This window comes from Urocampus carinirostris, chromosome 12, assembly GCF_059441175.1.
Source record: "Urocampus carinirostris isolate Australia breed hairy pipefish chromosome 12, RoL_Ucar_1.0, whole genome shotgun sequence".
NCBI classification, from domain to species: Eukaryota; Metazoa; Chordata; class Actinopteri; order Syngnathiformes; family Syngnathidae; genus Urocampus; species Urocampus carinirostris.
Window position 1 is genome coordinate 22,796,824 of NC_142360.1, and position 22,697 is coordinate 22,819,520.

Genomic DNA, 22,697 nt, shown 5'->3' on the forward strand with positions numbered 1-22,697 from the left:
TCAACAACCATGGTGGACGAAAACACAGTGTCATAAATTTACACATTCATTGAAGATGAACACTTGTTTATTTTGTAACTCATGGAACAGCCAACATTGCATCACATACAACTGTATTCACAACATGTCGATCGAGTTCATTCTTAAAGCGATAGTATACTCAAGTGTTAGTTAACAATATTCACATTCAAACGCTACCACAGGGACAGCATTTAATGCGGTAAAGCAAGGTTTTAGATTTGATTAACATTTTGGGGGACAACGCTCCACTGTTTACATCCATGAGTACTTCCTTAAACACGACTGCATTACATCGGACGTCACATGTCCTCTGCTGTGCATGCGGGATACAAGTGGCATACACTCAGGAAGATCAAGTCGCACACAAGTCGCATTTAGTTGGAAATGTTAAGGATCTCAATAAAACATCAGATTTCCTCCCAAAATCGGAATTAACCTCTGCAGTGTGAACCTAGCCCCATATTTGATAGCTTACTATGCATGTTGACCTCTTACGCTTTTCTTCTTTTCCTTGAGGGGAAGGTTGATTCCGATTGCTGCATGGTGCATGCATTTCGAGCCATTGTACTGGCACTTGGACCTGATGTATGGCATCATCTAGAACAGGGGTCGGCAACTTATGACACGCGTGCCACTGCTGGCATGCGAGGGGTCACCCAGTGGCACACGAGCGCACAGCAAAATTAAAAATAATATATTATTTTTAAAAAATGCACATTTTTACCTTAATTTTAGATATTTTTAGTTGCGCTCCGTGTTGTTTAGGGGCTTTACTCTAGCGCCCTTCCTCTTCTGCTCCGTGTGTGTCTGCGCGGCGCCTCGCAGAGGAGAGATCTGTGTTTTAACCCAGCCATAGAAACACCGGCGTGCGATAAATGAATGACAGCTCCTCCAGCAAAAAAAAAATCTGCCTTTCCAGCCAGCGTGGACGGATGACTGGGGCTTTTTGCTATAAATGACCATATTTGTGCATTATGCCTCGAGAGCGTTGTACCTTGCACGTCAAGTGCTAAACGTCATTACGGGACGAAACATAAACATGAATTCAAGCATGAGTCTGACAAGGCGGAGACGTTAAAACGCACTGTGTCCAGGTACGGCAAACAAACACGGACCCTGAAAACCTTTTTCATTGCTAAAAACACAAGTTATCACATTGCTCACTACATAGAAAAGCACGGAAAACCATTTACTGATGGCGAATATATTAAAGAAGCGCACGTGTGTGTGGGAGTGCGTGCATGCTGCTGTTCAGTGGTTATTTCTGTTGCACTTATTTTCAAGTAGCCTTCTGCCTTGTTGCTGTTATTTACAATTTTTGATATTTTCCGCAATAAGATTTCATTGATGAATGGTATGGTAGCTATCCATATAACATGTTTTTCTGACTATAATTCATTGTTGATGAAGAATGGTTGATTCTGGTTCATTTTTGTGGTAAAAAGTTGAAGCCATGGATATCTACAGGCCTTTCCACATGTTGCTCACATTATTTTTTTTAGTTAATTGATGAACAGGAATAGTGAAAGATAAATTGTTCAGTTATACGATTTCAATGTATATTCATCCATCCATCCATTCGTTATCTACACCGCTTATCGTCAGTAGGGTCACGGGGGCGCTGGAGTCTATCCCAGCTATCTTCGGGCAGTGGGCAGAGGTCACCCTGAACTGGTGGCCGGCCAGTCGCAAGGTACACAGAGACAGACAACTCACTCGCTCATTCACACCTAGGTACAATTTAGACCGGCCAATTAACCTGACATGCATGTTTTTAGAATGTGGGACGAAACCGGAGAGCCAGGAGGAAACCCACGCAAGCACGGGGAGAACATGCAAACTCCACACAGGAAGCTTCGATCTCATGACCTCAGAACTGTGTCGCGGATGCGCTGACCACTTATCCGCCGTGCTTTCCTTAATGTATTTTCATGTTGTACAGTATATTTGGACTGGTGTAAAATTACAGCTCTGTTAGTTATAATAAAAAGTTGTGCGAGTCATTAATCTAGGTGTGGCACACTGATTTACACAAAAATTTTAGAGTGGCACTCCATACCAAGAAGGTTGCTGACCCATGATCTACAACCAGCATCGAGATCAGGAAGCTGTCAACTGGACATTCTGTCTGTTAATGACCTTGCAATATCCATTGAATCCTGGTCGTCCACAAGGGGGGATTGCCTCATGTGAGCCCCGTTCTCAAGTTTTCTTCATTTTCTTCATTCTGAGGTTTTTGAGTTTTTTCCTTGCTCTTATTTTAGACCAGGGTGTTCTTCTATGGTCTGTGCAGTCCTTTGGGAAATTTTTGTTTGAGGGTTATACAAATAAGGATTATTGTACTTGATTTCAATCTTAAAAAATAGCAAGTGTTGTGGAAAATTGGCAGAGTAGGGAAGTATTGATTTCAGGGAAATAGTATCGTTCCAATCCAAGTACTTCCTTTGTATCCATAATGTCGATATTTGAAAAAATCTGCTCATAAGTGCGATATTGAAACCAACAACGAAGGAAGAATACATGCTAAGGCAGGGGTGTCAAACTCATTTGAACTCGGGGGCCACACGATAGAACAAAAATTCTGTCGGGGGCCGGACCAGTAGATTAAAGAGAAAGAAAAAGAGAGATAAAGAAATAAGAGAAAGAGGGAGAGAAAAGGAGAGAGGGTGGGACAAAGAAAGAGAGAGAGGGAGAGAGCGTGAAAAACAAAAGAGATAAAAAGACAAGTTGTGAGAGAGGGGGAAAGAAGGGGAGAGGAAAAAATAAATCCAAAGATAAATAGAAAGACAGAAGGAGAGAAAGGAGAAAAGAAAGCACAAAGTGGGGGAAGAGAGAGAGAAAAGAGAGAAAAGGAAAAAAGGAAGTAAGAGCAAAAGAGGTTAAAAGACACAGAGAGAGAAAGAGACAAAGAGCAACAAAGAAAAAGAGAGACACAGAGAGTGAAAGAGACAGAGAGTGGGAGAAAAGGGGTGGAAAGAGAGAGAGAGAGAGAGAGAGAGAGAGATGAATACAAGTACAGTGTCTTTGTGAGAGGAACCTGGCTTTGGCAACATCAAGTTGACATACTTTAACATGCAGCTTGTTTTTCTCTTGTGCTTCTCTGAGTGTTGTCTCGCGGGCCGGATTCAATCCCTTAGCGGGCCTGATCTGGCCCGCGGGCCGCCTGTTTGACACCAGTGCGCTAAGGAGACTCCTTGAGACCAGATCACACATTTTTTTCTTCTAATTGTTTGTATCAGGCTTTTTTCAAGTGTTTTTCTTTGTGGGGTACCCCCTGCAACAAGATGGCCATCAGCTACCTCTTGGTGAGGCTCATTTTATGTGGAATAAACAAATTTCTTGACCTACGAGTATCATATGTTATATGATAGTTTGTGCATTTTTACTATTTTAATGAATATAGTTTTTTTTTCATGATTTTTTTTACCACCAAGAGGTACTAAATTATACACCAAGTCCCTTTGATTTAGAGCAATTTAGGTTGAACAGTAATTTCTTTGGACAAAGGCTGGATTGGTTTCATGCTTGACACATTTCCTGAAGTTATGCTTTTGGCCATAGGTGACACTCGTGAGCAAGATAAATAAACAAAATTACAACTTATACTGTGCCTAATGAATAACATGACCTTTATGGATTTGTACTTTAGCTAAATGTTAATGTCCTGCCTTAATTCCATACATTTGAAATATTATTAAAAGAAAAGCAAAAGGATTTTATTTAAAGTACCAGCGAGAAAACATTCCCTACTGATGAATCCTTGACCCAGGTGGTGTATATATTATTAAAATGGACGCTTTTCCATTTCAAGAGAGTAGGCCGCAGAGCCATCTGGAGAAACTATTTTTACTGAGGATCCGCATGAAATGGGTGCTTTACTTTAAATACGTAGAAGTGTTATGATTAAAATGCTTAAATAGAAAATACATGTCATACAGTATGCTTTAGATTTACACCTTACTGGTTACGATGTCTTGGCTGCTGTGTCTCAGACGGTAGAAAACCCTCAGGCAATTTTCCCTTCTCCGCCCTAAGCTACAATAATCAAAAGCGGTTTAAACAGTGAATCGTCTCTATTTCCGTGTGGAGTCATTTAATGCATCGAATTTTCATACTAAAAGTTTACAGGAATAATATTTGCCCTATACCTGATTGCTTTTCCAGTTAGGTCTGTTGTGGTTTCTTAGGAGGGAATTGACGGCGGCCTGCAAGAGCCACATTGACAGATGGAAAATGTTGTCACAACCCCCCAATATCCCCTTCAGACTCATTTACATCACATCATCTGACTTAAATATAGCAGACAGTGTTACCTACTTACCTACATTGGTTACATGAGGCCTAACCACAAACTCAAAATGGAGTTTAATCCACAGTTCCTCTGTTTATTTTTCCTCCTTATTTCACTCGGGTTTAAAACGAGCATCTTACTCATCCTGACTAAACTGGGACATGGAATAAACCCTATTTTTCATGACATTATTGTTTCTCTCATGCTCCTACTTTGAAAGTAGAGAGCTATGAATGATTTTCAGAATCAAATATATGAATTAGGAGCGGCACACAGGCTTGTTTGAAGCAGTGTTGATGTCTATGCTGTCATGAACCAGAACAGGATCAGGATCCAAACGAGAGACGTTACTCACTCAAGCCTTTTATTTTATGGGAAATGGGGAGTCATGCACGTGAGGCAGCACTCTGGCGTGAAATGATAGGAAGCCAGAGGCCGACGAGATCGATACCAATTGCCCGAGTTGATATCGGACAGATGGGGTCGATACCGGACAGGTCGGGACAGACAGGATAGATAATGAAACAGGATATTAAAAATGGTAGGGCGCACGCTTTGAGACTGGGAGGTCGCTGGTTCGCGCCTCGGCCGAGTCATACCTAAGACTTATAACATTGGTAAAATGGCGGCGCCCTCTGTTGGCTGCGGCTGCATCGGCTCGCTACAACGGGTCAGGTGTATCGACATTTCGTTCTTACAAAGAATGACAATACAAAGGAAATTATTATTATTATTATTATAAACAGGACAAACAAGACGGGAAAGAAAACTGGAGAGAATGATAAAGAGGACAAAAATAGAAGGGAACGAAACTGGAAACCAATATTAAACAGGACAAAAATAAACGGGAACAATGCCGGACAGGGAATACCAACAGGAAACAGGACCGAGTCAGAACCCACGTCTTGCGGGGCAGAGGTTTGTTGACGGACTGACAAACGAAAAATGAGAGCGCTGACCTTAAACAGACGGAAAGCCAATCCGTCAATGAGCCGCAGCTGGCGCCACTTGGGCGGGGCCAATTGGGCGCCATGGCAACCGTGAATATGCTTTAATGCTCGTCTAAATAATATTGCTGTGACTTTAACTCAATTTCCAGTTAGATGATGTACAACTGGAATTTTTTTTTGTTTTTGAAGCTCCTTTACAATAATAAGCACATATGTGAAAAATGTAAATACCTCTTTATAAATTTAGGAGGAAGAAATCACTCACAATTGAATACATTAGTTTGTGGAATTTCCTATGTGCAGTGACTGTGTAACACACTGACCCATCTGCTTTTTGTTATTGTTGTTTTTACAGCCATTGCAGCCAATAACCAATATTTGTGACCAATATTGACTTTAACTAAAAAGGGAATATACAAAGAATCAAAATCTTCCAAAACATTGCAAACTCCATCTGGCAATCTTTATGGAAACCGCTCAGAGGACAAGAAAAAACTCCCAAACACCCAGCATGAGGTAAAATGAAAAACCTCGAGAATGGGTTCCGCATGAGGTAATCCCCCTTTCAGAATGAAAAGGCTGCAATGGATGTTGTAAAGGCATCAAAAGACAATACACAGTCAACATCAACATTAAATATAGGTAAAGCCGGAAATCTTACAAAAAGTCCAGTCGACAGCAACAACTAACATCCCCTCTCAAAATTTCGATCCATGCAACAGGTTCTGGAATCTAACTGATAGCCTGCATTAGGCCCAAGTGCCAGATGGCCAAGAAATGTGCAACAATCAGGCTCATCCTACTCTCTCAAGGACAAGAAATCAAAAGTAAACGGTCAACACGACTCATAAACTATAGAACAAAAGTGTGTCTCAAGTCTAAATTTAAACAGTTCCACTGTGATGGCAGATCATATTTCAGAGGGTCGTGCATTCCACCGCACAAGGGCCCCAATAGAGTAAGCTCTTGAACCTGCTGATTTCTTCTTGGCTCTTGGAATCACTACTACACCGGCATTTTCAGAGCAGAGGCTCCAACCAAGGACAAAAGGTGTAATCATAATAATGTGTTTTTGAAAAATAATTCAAGTCCCCCCTAATCCAATCAAATGGGTAGCAACAAATCCCTCTTCCAGGAAAACCCCTCTACAATGGCTATTGAGTGGGCACAAACCAGTCACACATAGTCAAGAAAAACAATAAAAATAAGTACTGGAATCGTGCAAAAGTCCAAAGCAGTAGAAAAATCCTGAACACAGCTGCAAGGAAAGCCTCTGCCTTAGTTAAACCAGAGTTGAGTAATGCTTTTGACACAGTCGACCATTTGAATTTACAATTTCACATCAGTCGAGAGGTGTGTTCAAATCTCTGGTGTTGTTCTAGAAGTCTTTTCAGTCCAATCTAGAGTACAGGATATAGGTCTAGATACTGCTGCTGGTCGGGACGATAATCATCCAGGCCAATAATAATTCTATTTCTTGTTAAAGCCCCAACGTGTAACTGTATTATGTAGTGCGAACAAAAAACAGTGCCTCAGAGCCAGGGTTGGGTAGGGTTACTTTAACTTGATTAATTTCAATTACTTTTGGATTACTCCAATACCAAATATGCTAATAAAAGACAAAATAAACTAAATATGAATAAAATTACTAAATTTTGTGCAGGCTTGGGGAGTAACGGAATACATGGAACGGCAAAAATGATGTTGGCAAGCTGTTTGGATTTATTTTCATTTTGTTTCTGTCGCATTTTATGTTAGTTTTGCCGGAGATCAAAGAGATCAAAGCCAGGAGAGAAAGCTTACCACGTGTTTTGAGTCATAATTTTATTCATATTTAGTTTCTTTTGTGTATTATTAGCATATTTGGTATTGGAGTAACCCAAAAGTAATTGAAAGTAATCCAGTTAAAGTAACCCTACCCAACCCTGCTCAGAGCACTGCGTGGCAGCACGATACCACACAAACATGGCGACGGCTTATGGGTAGGAATTGCACTTTGTTAAAAAATACATATTTCTTGACCTATGATTTTTATCAAAAATAAAATTTTTTCTTACTATTTAAATCATTTTGTCTCATCTCATCTCATCAGCTGTACCGCTTATCCTTATTAGGGTCGCGGGGGGGCTGGAAGCCATCCCAGCCATCTCCGGGCAGTGGGCAGGGGACACCCTGAACTGGTTGCCAGCCAATCGCACGGCACACGTGTACAGACAACTCACTCGCTCAGTCACACCTAGGGACAATTTGGACCGGCCAATTCACCTGAAATGCATGTCTTTGGAATGTGGGAGGAAACCGGAGTGCCCGGAGGAAACCCATGCAAGCACGGGGAGAACATACAAACTCCGCACAGTAAGGCCGGTAGCTGGATTTGAACCCACCCAGGAGCATCCCACGACCTCAGAACTGTGCCGCACATGCGCTAACTAAATCATTTTGTAATTTATTTATTTTTTACTGAATGAATGCTTTTTTTGCACCACTAAGAACCACTAAATATTACACAGTGTCCCTTTAAAAATTCTGAACAAAGCTGCAGGTAAAGTTTCTGTCTTAGTTCCGCTGGAATTCAGTACTACTCTTGACACAGTTGACCATGAAAATGTACAATTTCACAGCAGTCGAGAGGTGTGTTAAAATCTCTGGTGTTGTTCTAGAAGTCCTTTGAGTCCAATCTCGACGACAGGAAGTACTCGGTATGCTTGGCAAATATCGCAAACCAGATGAAAAAGCAAGGTCTAGAATTTTAGTGCAAAACTTAGTGTGGTATTTCTATGTAGTGTAGATGGTAATAAAGTACAAATAAAGCCTTGGTGGGATTGTAAAGCTTTCAAGGTGGTTTATGTGTTTACCTCTTTAGTTTATGCTTGAATGACAGACTACAAAATAATCACCCATATCGACCAATCAAATCAAATGTCAGATGCAGCAACCTCACGGTGTGCCTGGTGGGCACCTGGTGGCCATGGCGGTGGATGTTTTTGGCACGATGCCCGCCAGTCTTCAACAAGGCACCACCATCTAAATAAACGTACGTCTGACCATGAGCGCCTGCAGTGTGCAGTCTCCTGACCACTTGACACAAACGTTCCTCCCACAAGCAAGATCCTCGAGACTGGGTGGCCATGAGGGGAAAGGAAACCGGTTTTGGCACCGATTCAGGAGAATAAACACGAACAGGCGCTAGAGTCTATATTGACACGCGGCAAACAATTTGACGTCTTGAATTATTAACATTGTTTGACTTGGCTTTTATTTATTTGACGGAACTTTTTATAGTGTCCATTATTTAAAAGTTTCCAGACTCCGGGACCAGGAGTGTTTCATTAAAGCTCACAAGGAAGATGAAAACAAAGTAAAATTGCTACAATAGGTCCAAATCTTATTTCTGTTCAATTAGATATTTGAAGTTGGCAGTTCCTTGTAGACCCTATTATTCAAAGTGGTCTGAAGAAGAAGAAAACTTATGAAAATGCACAGGAAAAAAATAATCTACACCTACAGTGTGTAATTTACATATTCTTTTGTTGTTAAATTTGGTTGTAAATTGTCGTTATTGTCATTGATATCAACATTGTGAAACATTGTACTGTATGCAACAAGACTGGACATGGCATTTTAATTTTAATAAAGACTTTAGAGATGAAAAAAAGATAAAAGAATAGGCAGAATAAACAATATATTTGACAGTAAGGAGAAGGAGGAAGGGGCGGGGGTCCCCTAGAAACTGTACAATGTATATTGTGATGCAAACAATGTGAACATTTCTAAATGTAAATATCAACTACTTTATATGTATCCCGATTGTGTGTGTGTTTGTATGGGACTTATAAGCTCAGAAATGGCTCAACCCATTTCCGTGATTATTTACACAGTTGTACATTAGGCCTCCGTAAGTGTCTTTAGCCAGGTTTCGTGTCAAGGCACCCCAATAAATATCAACAAAATCGATAAACATCTGCTTTTTGCGGTTGCTTTCTTGGGGTCTCCAACAGTAGCAAAATCAGGTACTGCAGCCCCTAATCACTGACCACACCGAGCAGCCGACTTCGATCTTCTATTGTCTTGCGGACAAACAGATGATTCCGATCTAAATCTAATGTAAACTACTTTATAAATCCGGATTTGTTTGTGTGAGCGTGTGTTTGTGTGGGTGTGTGTGTGTGGGTTTTTGAATGTATTTGCATGGGACTTTGGGCTTTAATGAAGAAGCGGCTTTGGGGCTGCATGCGGCTGTTTGGCGCTCCCCGGTGGCACCCTGGCAATTTTCAGCAAACCACAGCCCTGACAACCTCGGCCAAGTAGAACGCCCGGCAACAGCGATCCCGGCAACAGCGGGCCATTATGCTTGAAATGACATAAGGGATGATAATGAGTTCATTGATTGATATAAAAAGAGTCATTTTTGGTATGGGTCTTATATCTCATATCATTCCTTTTTATTTTCTGGTGATTTGTTCATTTTGTGAAGTTCTATTTGCAGTTTTATTTTCCTCATGACTCTAAATTTGGCAGCCGTTTTCCACTTCCTTGGGACTAAAAAAAACTCATACAAACTGTAGAGCGATCAGCAGTCAGTCACGGCTGAGTTTCAGAAAACAGCCGTGCCCGATGATTGATCGGCCAGAAAGTTGCAAAATTGCTGCCCCTGTGACGGAACTAAAAAGTGAACTTGAATACTTTTCCACTTTCGCATTATTCATCCATATGCCAACGTAAGACCTGTGATGCCACATTGTTTGACAAATCTTCCCCTTGAAAAAAAGTGTTTTCAGTTTTTAACAAGTCCTCTTAAATTCTCCGTTTGGTGAATCATCAACATATATGAATAAATGGATAAGGAGTCCCAGTTAGCAGTTAGGTAACTCGCTAGCTCAGGCTGTGACCCTAAAATTCCATCTTCTCTGGATACAACATACAACAACTTGGTGTTACTATTAAAACACATCTTGGGCTTGTGATTTCTAATCACTAAGATTTGGCATTGTCATGACTCTGAACACTGAGTTCTGTTCCTCTGTACATTTTCTCACTTCCTCTCTCTCTCTTGCTCGACCTTACCTTATTTGGTCATTTACTTTCAGTTTGTATTTTCTTCTTCACAACTCTTGTCGCTTGTTTTGATTTTTTTTCGACTCCCCTTAGTACTCAGTCTCCTTGGTTCCTAGCTAGTTTGTTGTTTTCTAATCACCTTCAAGCTGACACGGTTGCCTAATGCCCCGCCCGTTTGGCGCCAGCTGTGGCTCGTTGACTGATTGGCTTCCCTACTATTTAAGCTCAGTGCTCTCACTCGCGCTTTGTCAGTCAGTCAACAAACCTCTGAACCCGCAAGACGAGTGTTTTGACTCTGTCCGGTATGTGTTTCCTGTCCGGTATTGTTCCTGTCTATTTTGTCCTGTTTGATATAGATCTCCAGTGTCTGATATCGTTCCCATCTATCCTGTCCTGCTTGTCATCAGACTCCAGTCTCCAGTGTCTGATATCATTCCTGTCTATCCCGTCCTGTATCGACGCCATCTGTCCGGAATATGCTCGTGTAATTGGTATTGATTTTGTCGGCCTCTGGCTTCCTGTCGTTCCACGCCAGACTGCTGCCTTACGACTTTCACCCAGCGATCGCCGAAACACTGGCGTTTGGGTAACGTGCACAATTGCCCCATTTCCCGTAAAATAAAGCTTGTGTGAGAAACATTAAGCATTTGGGTCCTCCTCCTGTTCCAGTTCTTGACTCAAGCACCCTTGCCACATCATTCTTGTCTACTCAGTGTACCTATCACCTAAAGTACCTGACCTCCAAGACTACGTATAATGCCTGATGAACTTTTGGACTGACAGCTTCGCTGTTCGGACTCACTGGAACTCCCAACTTTTCGCTTGTCTATTAGCCAACTCTTGTTTGCCTCTGGTTCTCTGGATACAGTTGCCTAGCTGCCTGCCCTATGTTGTGACTAACACTGCCTAAATAAAGGAAAACCAATTGTACTAATCAGTGATTCTGCATTGTGCTTCCACACCATCACAAGACAGGCCCTGAGAGGCATTTTAAAACAGAGTGTCAGGATTTTTCTATGCACTGTTCAGTACGTAGGGAAGGTGCAGCTCTTCTACATTCCCCCAATGTGTAGCCACCTAACTGCCTCCCTCTAGGCTTCCGCTTTCTTTCCTAAATCTTTTTTCAAAAGTGAAAGGTCTGTAATGAGGGGCTTGATGTGAAGGCGATCTGGGCTTAGAAGAGAGCTTAGTGGTGAGGTAGTCAAATACAGTGTGGACGTGTGTGATGATTAAACCCAGTTTTTCTTTTCTCCCAGAACCTTTACAAACCCAAACTATCCTAGATATAAATGTAGTGTTTCGATTTTGCTGCATAATTTCACTTTGACCTATCCATTTGACATTCTATGTTCTATTTTAAATGACGTGTTTCTCAGAACTTTGATTCTTTGTCCTAGTGTGTTATGCGATGAACACTTTTCACATAAGTGGTAACAGAAAGGAAAAACAATTTTATGATCCCATATTTACTGTAAGTCTCTATGTTTGTATACTTGAAAAATAAAAAGTGGTTTATGCCACCATATGCCCTCTGACATACAAAATACGTTTTTTATAATACAAGCTCTGGCACACCTGTCAACGGCATAAGTGAAAATAAGCAATGATTTTGTCTGCCATAGTTTTGGCGCCGATTGTGTAACGCTATTTTGGTAAATATGATGAGGTATAGGCAGACAGATACTAAGCTTTGTATTACAAATATGACAACTATTCACATTGAATCTTTTGATCGTAGTAATGACTTATTTGAACACAATAAGCTTCGGACTATTAGCAGTCCGACCAAAAACAAATTTAGATGACTCTGTGTTTCTTTGACCTTACAAAAGCTGAATATCTCTAATATTCAGACCTCGTATTAATCGGAAAATTCCCTGCATGTAAACGTGCTGCGTGTATGTAGAATGGTGTTATGAAATAAATATATTTAGTTTTATTTTAGGTTTTCCAAGAGATTTTAATGCTTCTATGTTCTATACTCCTTATGTTTTTGTGACACATATTTGAGCGGGTCGCAGATTAAAATGCTAAATCAACAGAGTCAAACTGATACATACAATTTAAATACAGAGAGTCTGAAACCACTCCACAAATGATCGTCAAAGTCCAAATATGCATTACCAATTTTAATGAAATTAAAGAAATACATCTATCAAAATTAGGATATATTTGGAATCTTACAGATGACGGGGTCAAAAGCACAACAATGGAATCTGATGACTTTGAATGGTGATGATGTCATGTGTCAATGAGAATGCCTAAATAGGCTGAACTAGTATCGGTTCTAATGTGCCTTATCTTCTGTTTGAGAGTTTCCTTCAAAATTTATGTAAAACAAACTACGTAAACTTCAAAATAACTTCTTGGGGGACAGAACAACGGTCATGTTTTGTACTTCAAAATGTTGTTAACATGTTGTTATTATAGTTGTTAGTTTTAGAAATGATAATAGTCCAAATAATAGATAATTGCTTTTTTACCACTACCTGTATCAGCCTAAACGAAATAAAAATATCATATCGGTCGAGCCATATAGAGCACATCATTGTCTTAAAATAATAAGGAGATGGTTCCATTTGACTGGAAAAAAGACCTGCATTCCCAAAAATATTGATTATATTGATTAACAGTATGCTGCCTGTCAACAAACATCAGGGATAAATAAAAGGACAATCAAATCAAATGTTTTCATGTCTGGTTACATCTTTCCAAAATATTTAAAGAAAAGATCAGCGGTCGATTTTTCTATTCTGCTATTTTGGCCAAACAATAAGTGCCAGATTATAGCAATTATTCAGGTGAGCAAAACCGACAAGAAAGCGCAATAGTTCATAAAGGGTCTTGTACCTAACACACGAATAGTCCCATGTTCGAGACTGGGTGGAAATAATTATCGGCCTCGAGAAGAATGGGCGCCACCAGGCTGTACTGGCCCAAGATACACCACAAGAAGTGGTGCCCCTACGACGACCCTTATGGTTAAGGGAACTACTCTATTGGTAGATATTTAAGAGCTTAGAATTAAGCAACCCCACTTTCGTTCTCTGAAAGTGCCAAAAACATTCGTCACGTTTTAAAATACGTGTTATTTGAACTTGGCGTAAAGAGAAAAAGCATTCCAGAAAGTAGCCAGTACCCATATTAAAATGTCAAATGAAACATGTTACTCAAAATGGTGCAATATCACTGTATTTACTGAAAATTATGTTGTATTTTCAAAATAATTAAGTCAAACAACCAAACAACATGATGGCAGCCTGGAAATAAAAATGTTTCTTTTCACTTGTTAGTGGTTCCTATTTTGGGTGAAGCGGCAAATACTGATCCTGTGATTATTTGTTATTTTGTTCACAAGATGATTCAACAACTGTCAATTTCTTTTTTTTTCCTTACACAGTGTCTCTGTGCACTGCCATTTTTTTCATGCTCAAGGAAATAATGCACTGTGATCAAATTATAGTTTAGTAGACACTCAAAATGGGGAGAGAAGACAATATTGAATTCTTAGCTCACAAGCAGAACATTAGAGGACCGTAAAAAAACCCTCACAATGTCAAATTGCAAATCTGTTCTAAAAGACCTCCCCTGAGCCTTTGTTTTTATATTTTCTTGGTTGCTAGAAGCAGATCCATCTTTAAAGCCCCAATGTTTAATATTTGACCACTAAATGGCACTGTGTTGTCTGGTATGAGCCAGGGCCAGTGATACATGGCACAGCGTTGTGGCAGGATGCCGGACAAACATGGTGCTGATCCAACTCAGGATTCCATCGTGACAAAGGAATCCAAATTTCTCAACCCATCATTTATTTTCAATAAAAATGAACAGTATGGCAGTTCATGTATTTTTCCCTAGTATTCAATGTTTTTTTTTTTTGTGAGATGGAAGTTTTTTGTACCACGAAGAGGCACCAGAGTAGCATGTTTCATAACTCATCATTTAATGTATGGTGCAAATTGAGGGTCGCTGATGTTGCCAAGCAACACAATGCAAACATGTTGGGTAAAAAACAACAACAATACATCTATAACATGTGTATGTAATTATAATGATTGCTTGTGATTGGCACATTATTTCAAGCTCCATCAGCATGTGAAAATGCTCCTTGAACATGCAAATCAGCTAGCACTAATTCTATTTTATATAATTTTGATTTCGAGCATCATCGTGATTTAGGTGGGTCAAACATACAACGAATACATTGAACAGTCTAGTTAGAGCTGTCAATTAAATGATTTTAAAACTACAGTATTAGCTCAAGGGGGGCCAATAGTTTTGCAACACCTAGTTTTCTTTAAAAAAATAATCTTTTAGCACTGACATTAAAATAACAGTGAGAAAGAAAAGGTTTGAAATGTTGCTGGAACCTGTATTTCTTTTTTTTTAACATCAAATTGAGTTAATGTCAAAATGGAAAAGGGAGTATCCTATATCAGTGGCATCAATAAAACTTTCTTCCAATTGGTCAAACGTTGACTTTTACTAGTGTCCCCTTGTTACTACTGTACCTGGTCTCTCTTACTACAATACACAACCTTGGACACTACAAAGAAAAGATGATGTATTTAAAGTTGGAAACAAAAACACTCTCGATTTTTCTATTCTTTGGTGGCATTATTGTTTGTTCTTGTTGTAATCAACATGTCTCGAAAACACAGTGGCAGGTTAATAAATAAGTAAAAAATTCAAGGTATGCTGAAAAAGAGACTCCTGTAACATTCCACAGGTGACCACATTAATTGGAAACGGATGAGTGTCATGCTTGGGTCCAAAAGTTAATCCCTAAAAGAATCCGTTGTTCACAAGCAAGGTTCAAAGTGAGCTTCAACATTTAACTCAAACACAAACAGCATGAACAGATAGTCCAACAATTAGGAAGAACATGCCAAAACAAACAAAATCCAGAAGAAATTTTGGGATTACATCACGAAAATCTCAACACAGGCTTTAAAAAAAAAAAAGAATTTTTCTGCAAGAAATTACAAAAAAAAACAACATGGGATGACCTACACCTTGATCACCTAAGCCACTTAAAAACACAAACACACAAAAAGAGAAAGAAAAAATGGGCTACAGTAAACTTCTGAAAAGCTTTTTAGTCAAAGAAGCATGTCACAACATTGTCAAGAAACGGGACGGGACTGTCTTGAAACGGGTCGGGAAGCAGGAAGTAGGAACTCATTTGCGTAGACGATCTGTCACTTTAATTGAGAAAGAAAAGTTGTCTAACACACAAACGGACAAAAAACAAAACAAAGCAAGCTCAAATGCGGACAAAATTACAATCCAGGCATTTCTCAGAATCAAACAGAACTTGCAGGAATCTCTGCATATTACACCGAAGTCCAAAAAGCAAAACAAGAATAAACAGGTATCAACAAGTTTTCAACAAGGGTAAACAACGATCTGGCAAAGGGCAGTTCCAAAAGGCACGTTTAAGTACCCATAGGAGTAATCATGAAATGCAGGTCAGCTGGTGTCAAGGAGCGGGGCCAGCTGGGCGCCATGACAACTGTGCAGGACATGACAGACATCCAAGATGAAAGTTGTGTATCCCAAAGAAACATAAACAGCTTTTCTGTACTTCAGCGCACATTTAAAATAAAAAGATTAAAAAAGACATGACCTCAATGGCACATTATTTTTAATAGATTAAGCTTACTTTATATTACCTTGATATATTTTTACTTCTCAGTTTTTTGTTGCAAGGATCATATAAAATGTTAAAATAATTTAGTTCCACTCCATGATTGTTAGAAAATATTTGTTTGTTTGAAGCCTGAAATGTAGCAATACGACAAAAAGCTCGTTCACTAAAGGCTGTAAATGATTGTCAGCGAAGTTATTAAACAATTACAGCCTAGTTCTGTATTCCTCACAAGCCCAGAATATTCCGTTTTTTTAAATTGTAATAAAAACCTTAACAGAACTGCTCAACTCCAGCACTTGTTTTACCCATTTCGTTGCACAGGCTGGATGTTAAATAAACATGCAGAGGAAGTAAATTGTCATGAACCAGAACAGGATCAAGACCAAACGCGTTATGTTCTCACACAAGCCATTTTTTTATGGGAAATGGGGAGTCATGTACGTGAGGCAGCAGTCTGGCGTAAAATGATAGTAAGCCAGAGGCTGACGAGATCGATACCAATTGTACCGAGTTGATCTCGGACGGATGGGGTCGATACCGGACAGGACGGAACAGACAGGATAGATAATGAAACAGGATATCGAAAATTGTCAGGGACCAGAACAAGCACTCGGATCCAATAGCAACAGTTTTATAGTTTATTTGGACAAGGTTCGGTGGAGCAGGCTTGAGACGTCGGGTCTTGGTAGCAGAAAGCCTCTTTGGACGGAATGGCAGCTCCGTGGTGAAACGCGTGACGAGTAACGTAGCAGGTAAGTCGGTGGCCGGGGCGGGAGAGTAGGTCGTAAACTTTTAACAGAAAAGGGTCAGGCAACGAGAAGCAGGCTTGGAATACACAAAGGGAACGTGGGTACCTTGAATGTTGGAGGCTCACTCATGGAAACGAGGAGTACACTCGAACGTCCATCTCTGGACGCTGACAGCTTAAGTAGAAAGCTTCCACCAATCAGGAAGCACGCCAGCTGATTACCTCAGGTGGCTCCAGTTAGGTAATCACGACAGAACCCCCCCCTCAAGGGACGGCTCCAGAAGTCCCCCAGGGAAAAAAATTAATCCAAAACACGTCACATGGAAACACAGGTAATCCAAGGGAACAAAAAGTCATAGGCCAGTTACGAATAATCCCCAAAACCCAAAATACGTCACCGATAATCCAAAATAGAGAGTCCAGCGGTCGACCGACGAACCCCAGAGGACCCCTCAGAATTCTTCCGAATGGACAGACACCCCATCGTCTGCATCTGAAGGGGCGGTAGCGGGTGGGTCCGCAGGCGGAGGAGTAGCAGCGCCAGACCCCCGAGGACGACCACGGCGCGGTGCTGGTTGGTCTGGATGTAGTCGATGGAACTCCGCCACAAGAGACCGGTCCAGGATCTGCCTGCTGGGAACCCATGATCTCTCCTCCGGACCATATCCCTCCCAGTCGACCAAGTACTGGAAGCCCCGACCCCTGCGTCGGGAGCGAAGCAGGCGGCGCTCTGTATAGATAGGCTCCCCGTCCAAGGAGCGTGGAGCCGGGGGAGGAGGTGGAATGGGTGCCAACGGGCTCTGGCTGACGGGCTTGATCCGGGAGACATGAAACGTGGGGTGCACTCTCATAGATCTTGGTAGACGGAGACGGACTGCTGAGGAGTTGATAATTCTAACAATAGGAAACGGGCCAAGATACCGAGGAGCCAGTTTCCTCGACTCAACCTTCAGTGGTAGATCAGCGGATGCAAGCCACACCTTCTGGCCCACCTGGTAATTTGGAGCAGGACTCCTCCGTCGATTAGCCCCGACTGAATGAGCCTTGCCTGCCCGAAGGAGTGTGGCCCGAGCACGAGCCCAGGTTCGCCGACAGCGGCGTGCGTTCGCCGTAGCTGACGGGCAGTTAACTTCCTCTTCTTGACTAGGGAACATAGGAGGTTGGTAGCCATATACGCACTGGAAAGGGGACATTCCCGTGGAGGAGCTAACCAAAGAATTGTGAGCATACTCCACCCATGCCAATTGCCGAGCCCAAGACAACGGTTCACTAGAGACCATACAGCGAAGTGCCGTTTCTAGATCTTGGTTCACTCGCTCAGACTGGCCGTTGGATTGGGGGTGGAACCCCGATGAGAGGCTGACTGAGGCACCCAACAGACGACAGAACTCCTTCCAAAACACGGACGAGAATTGGGGACCCCGGTCAGAAACAATGTCCAGAGGGATGCCATGGAGGCGGAACACGTGTTGCTGGACTATCAACGCAGTTTCCTTGGCGGAGGGGAGCTTCGGTAGTGCCACGAAATGGACCATCTTACTGAACCGGTCCACGATAGTAAGTACGGTCGTCATCCCCTCAGACACTGGCAACCCCGTCACAAAGTCCAGGGCGATGTGGGACCATGGCCGGCGGGGAACCGGTAGTGGATGTAACAGACCGGCCGGACGTTGGTGGGATGCTTTGTTCTGGGCGCACACTTGACAGGCGGAGACATATTCCCGAACGTCCTTGGCCATGGAAGGCCACCAGAAGCGTCGGGACAAAAAACTGTGGGTCCGAGCCGACCCCGGATGGCAAGAAAAGTGAGAATTGTGCCCCCATTGGAGGACCTCAGACCGTTAGGGTTCGGGGACGAATAGTCGACCCTCGGGACAGGAGCTGGGACCCGCCTGATCGGGTAATGCCTCTCTGACTCGGGACTCGATATCCCAGGAAACTGCCGCCACCATACGGGAGGCCGGAAGGACCGTCGCAGGACCCTGAGGTATCTCATTAGAACTCTGGAATTGCCGGGAGAGCGCGTCGGGCTTCACATTACGAGATCCGGGTCTGTAGGACAGAGTGAAGTTAAAGCGGGTGAAAAACAGAGCCCAACGTGACTGGCGAGGGTTGAGCCGCTTGGCCGATCTAATATATTCTAAATTCTTGTGGTCAGTCCAAACTATGAACGGCACCGTTACCCCCTCCAACCAATGCCGCCATTCTTCCAGGGCTAGCTTGACGGCCAACAACTCACGATCCCCCACGTCGTAGTTGCGTTCGGCCGGGGACAACCGTCGGGAAAAGAAGGCGCACAGGTGCATCTTCTGGTCTTTGTCAGACCGCTGGGACAAGACGGCACCCACTCCCACATCTGAGGCGTCCACCTCCACTACCAGTTGGCGTGCGGGGTCAGGTACCTGGAGTATGGGGGCCGTAGAGAAATGATTCTTTAAACAGTTAAAAGCTGCATTTGCCTCGGGAGACCACCGGAATGGCTCTTTGGGGCTGGTGAGGAACGTGAGGGGAGCTGCCACCGAACTGTAGTTCCTGATGAACCTCCGGTAGAAGTTGGCAAAACCAAGGAATTGTTGGAGTTTTTTGCGAGACTCAGGGACAGGCCAAGAGGTGACAGCTGATACCTTGGCAGGATCCATCTGAAGGGTCCCCTCCGCCACGATGTAGCCCAGGAATGAAACCGTCTTGGCATGAAACTCGCACTTCTCCGCTTTAACAAATAAAGAGTTCTCTAGGAGACGACGGAGAACAAGCTGGACATGTTTTCGGTGTTCCTCGAGGGACTTCGAGAAAATTAAAATATCGTCCAGATACACAAAAACAAAACGATTAAGCACATCTCGTAAAATGTCATTTATCAAAGATTGGAAAACGGCTGGAGCATTGGTTAACCCGAACGGCATTACCAGGTACTCGTAGTGACCGGTGGGTGTGTTGAATGCTGTCTTCCACTCATCTCCTTCCCGGATACGGACTAAGTGGTAGGCGTTGCGCAGGTCAAGTTTAGTGAAGATTGTGGCCCCCTGTAGAAGTTCAAATGCAGAGGCAAGGGATAGCGATTTTTAACAGTGATTTCATTAAGGCCCCGATAATCTATACAGGGCCGGAGTGACCCGTCCTTTTTTCCTACAAAGAAGAACCCCGCCCCCGCTGGAGAAGAGGAGGGTCGAATAATACCAGCCGCCAAGGCATCGGAAATGTACTCCTCCATGGCCTTCCTCTCGGGAATGTACAGGGAGTAGAGGCGGCCCCGAGGAGGAACGGACCCTGGCAGAAGATCAATCGCGCAGTCATAAGGTCTATGAGGGGGCAGGGAAGAGGCCTTAGCTTTACTGAAGACCTCCCGTAGGTGGTGGTAACAGGCTGGGACCTTGGACAGATTAGGTGGGGCCCTCGTGGAAGCAGGGTGATCCGGTTAAGGAGCGGCTCGCAGGCAGGTTTGGTGACAGTCCATGCCCCATTCTAGTATCGACCCAGTGCGCCAGACGAAATGGGGGTTGTGTTGCACCAACCAAGGATGACCCAGAACAAGGGGTTGGCTAGGGGAGTGAAGTAAATGGAATCTGATCTTCTCTCTGTGATTTCCAGACAACTGTAGTTCTATGGGTTCAGTTATTTGGGATACGGTGCCTAACAGGTGACCATCCAAAGCCCGAGCTGATACCGGATTAGGAAGGGTTTTAACAGGTATCCCCATCTTGTGTGCGAGTGACAGATCCAGGATATTGGCTTCGGCGCCAGAATCGATCAGGGCATGTAAGGGCTGAGATGAACCGGAAAGAATGAGATTTGCTCGGAGAACAGGTCTATCAGTCTTGGGGAACGAAACTAAAGCCGAGCTCAATCGGACGTCCCCTATGTCCGACGAGCGTTGGCTTTTAACGGGCAATTGACCACCCTATGTCCCTGGCCGCCGCAGTAAAAACATAGCCGTTCGGAACGCCTTCGCTGGCGCTCTTCGACGGAGAGAGAGGTGCGGTCCACCTCCATCATCTCATAAGGTGTGGTAGAAGTGGAAGAAGGTGTGGTAGAAGTGGTTGGGGGGTTCGGTACCTTACTAACGTCTTGACTATGCCTGGTGATGAATTGGCTGGTATCTTCTCTCTCTCGGCGTCTTGCCTGGACCCTACGGTCGATCCGGGCGGTCAAATCGATAGCATCGTCAAGTGTTACCGGAGAAGCGTGGGATACCAATTCATCCTTGAGATAACCGGACAGACTGTGGAGGTAGGCGTCGACCAGCGCCTCTTCGTTCCAGTGACTCTGGGCTGCTAGTGTGCGAAAGTCGATGGCATAGTCGGCAATGGAACGTCTCCCCTGGCGGATGTTCATGATTGAACGAGCAGCGTCGACCGATGAGGAACCAGAATCAAATACTTTAATCATTTCCTGGCTTAGCAAACTAAAAGAGGTGCATGCTGTCGCCCCCCGTTCGTATTCAGCCGTTCCCCAAAGGCGGGCTCTTCCAGTCAAATGATTTATTACATAAGCCACCTTCGTCTTTTCGTTCACAAAGGTGCGCGGCTGTAGATCAAAAATTAGTCGGCAATTTATGAGGAAGGGGCGGATCTGGGCGGGCTCTCCACTGAATTTCTCTGGCGAACCTACTCGTGGTTCAACAATGCCGGTTCCGGCCTGATCGGAAAGGGGCGGAGCCGGATTTTGTGGTCGGGCTGCCAGGGAAGTGTCGCACTGTCGCTCGAACAATTGTTGGTGATGTTGTACTTGCCGAACCAGTGTGGACACGTCATGGGCCATCTGTTGTACCGCGCCTTCGGTGTGCAGTAGGCGCTGTAGTGCGGATTGCTGCTCGGCATTTCCGCATTCTTCGGAGGTGGGAAAAAACGTCGCTGGATCCATTTTTTGGTTCGAGTGTTCTGTCAAGGACCAGAACAAGCACTCGGATCCAATAGCAACAGTTTTATAGTTTATTTGGACAAGGTTCGGTGGAGCAGGCTTGAGACGTCGGGTCTTGGTAGCAGAAAGCCTCTTTGGACGGAATGGCAGCTCCGTGGTGAAACGCGTGACGAGTAACGTAGCAGGTAAGTCGGTGGCCGGGGCGGGAGAGTAGGTCGTAAACTTTTAACAGAAAAGGGTCAGGCAACGAGAAGCAGGCTTGGAATACACAAAGGGAACGTGGGTACCTTGAATGTTGGAGGCTCACTCATGGAAACGAGGAGTACACTCGAACGTCCATCTCTGGACGCTGACAGCTTAAGTAGAAAGCTTCCACCAATCAGGAAGCACGCCAGCTGATTACCTCAGGTGGCTCCAGTTAGGTAATCACGACAGAAAATAAACAGGACAAACTATACGGGAACGAAAACTGGAGAGAATAATAAACAGGACAAAAATAGACGGGAAGGAAACTGGAAACCGATATTAAACAGGACAAAAATAAACAAGAACAATACCAGACAGGGAATACCAACAGGAAAACAGGGCCGAGTCAAAACCCACGTCTTGCGGGGCAGAGGTTCGTTGACATACTGACAAAGGAAAAATCAGAGCACTGAGCTTAAATAGAGGGAAAGCCACTCTGTCAATGAGCCGAAGCTGGTGCCACACAGGCGGGGCCAATTGGGTGCCATGGCAACCGTGACAGTATGTGTTCAGTGTCCTTTAAACGGATGCCTGTACAAGTTACTTTTGCTCAACATAAATTATTGCTTGGGGATAAAGCTCACTTAAACATTTTCCCCTTTTTTTGCTCAGCTGAGTTCTTTTCATGTCCATGTATTAATGCAACTGAACATGTTTTTGTTCTATTTTATCTTTTATTTTGGTGGGGAATAAATAACAATAAACCAACAGTCAACAATTTGTATATATTCCTTGTAACATTTATTCTTGCATGCCGTCAAAGCATAACAAATCTTGCAATCTGTGATCCGTGGAGTAATCACTGCACACAGCAGTTACCTCCAATTTTCCAGTGAGCAGAAATGCCTCCCACATAAGAGCTTTACTGCATTACAA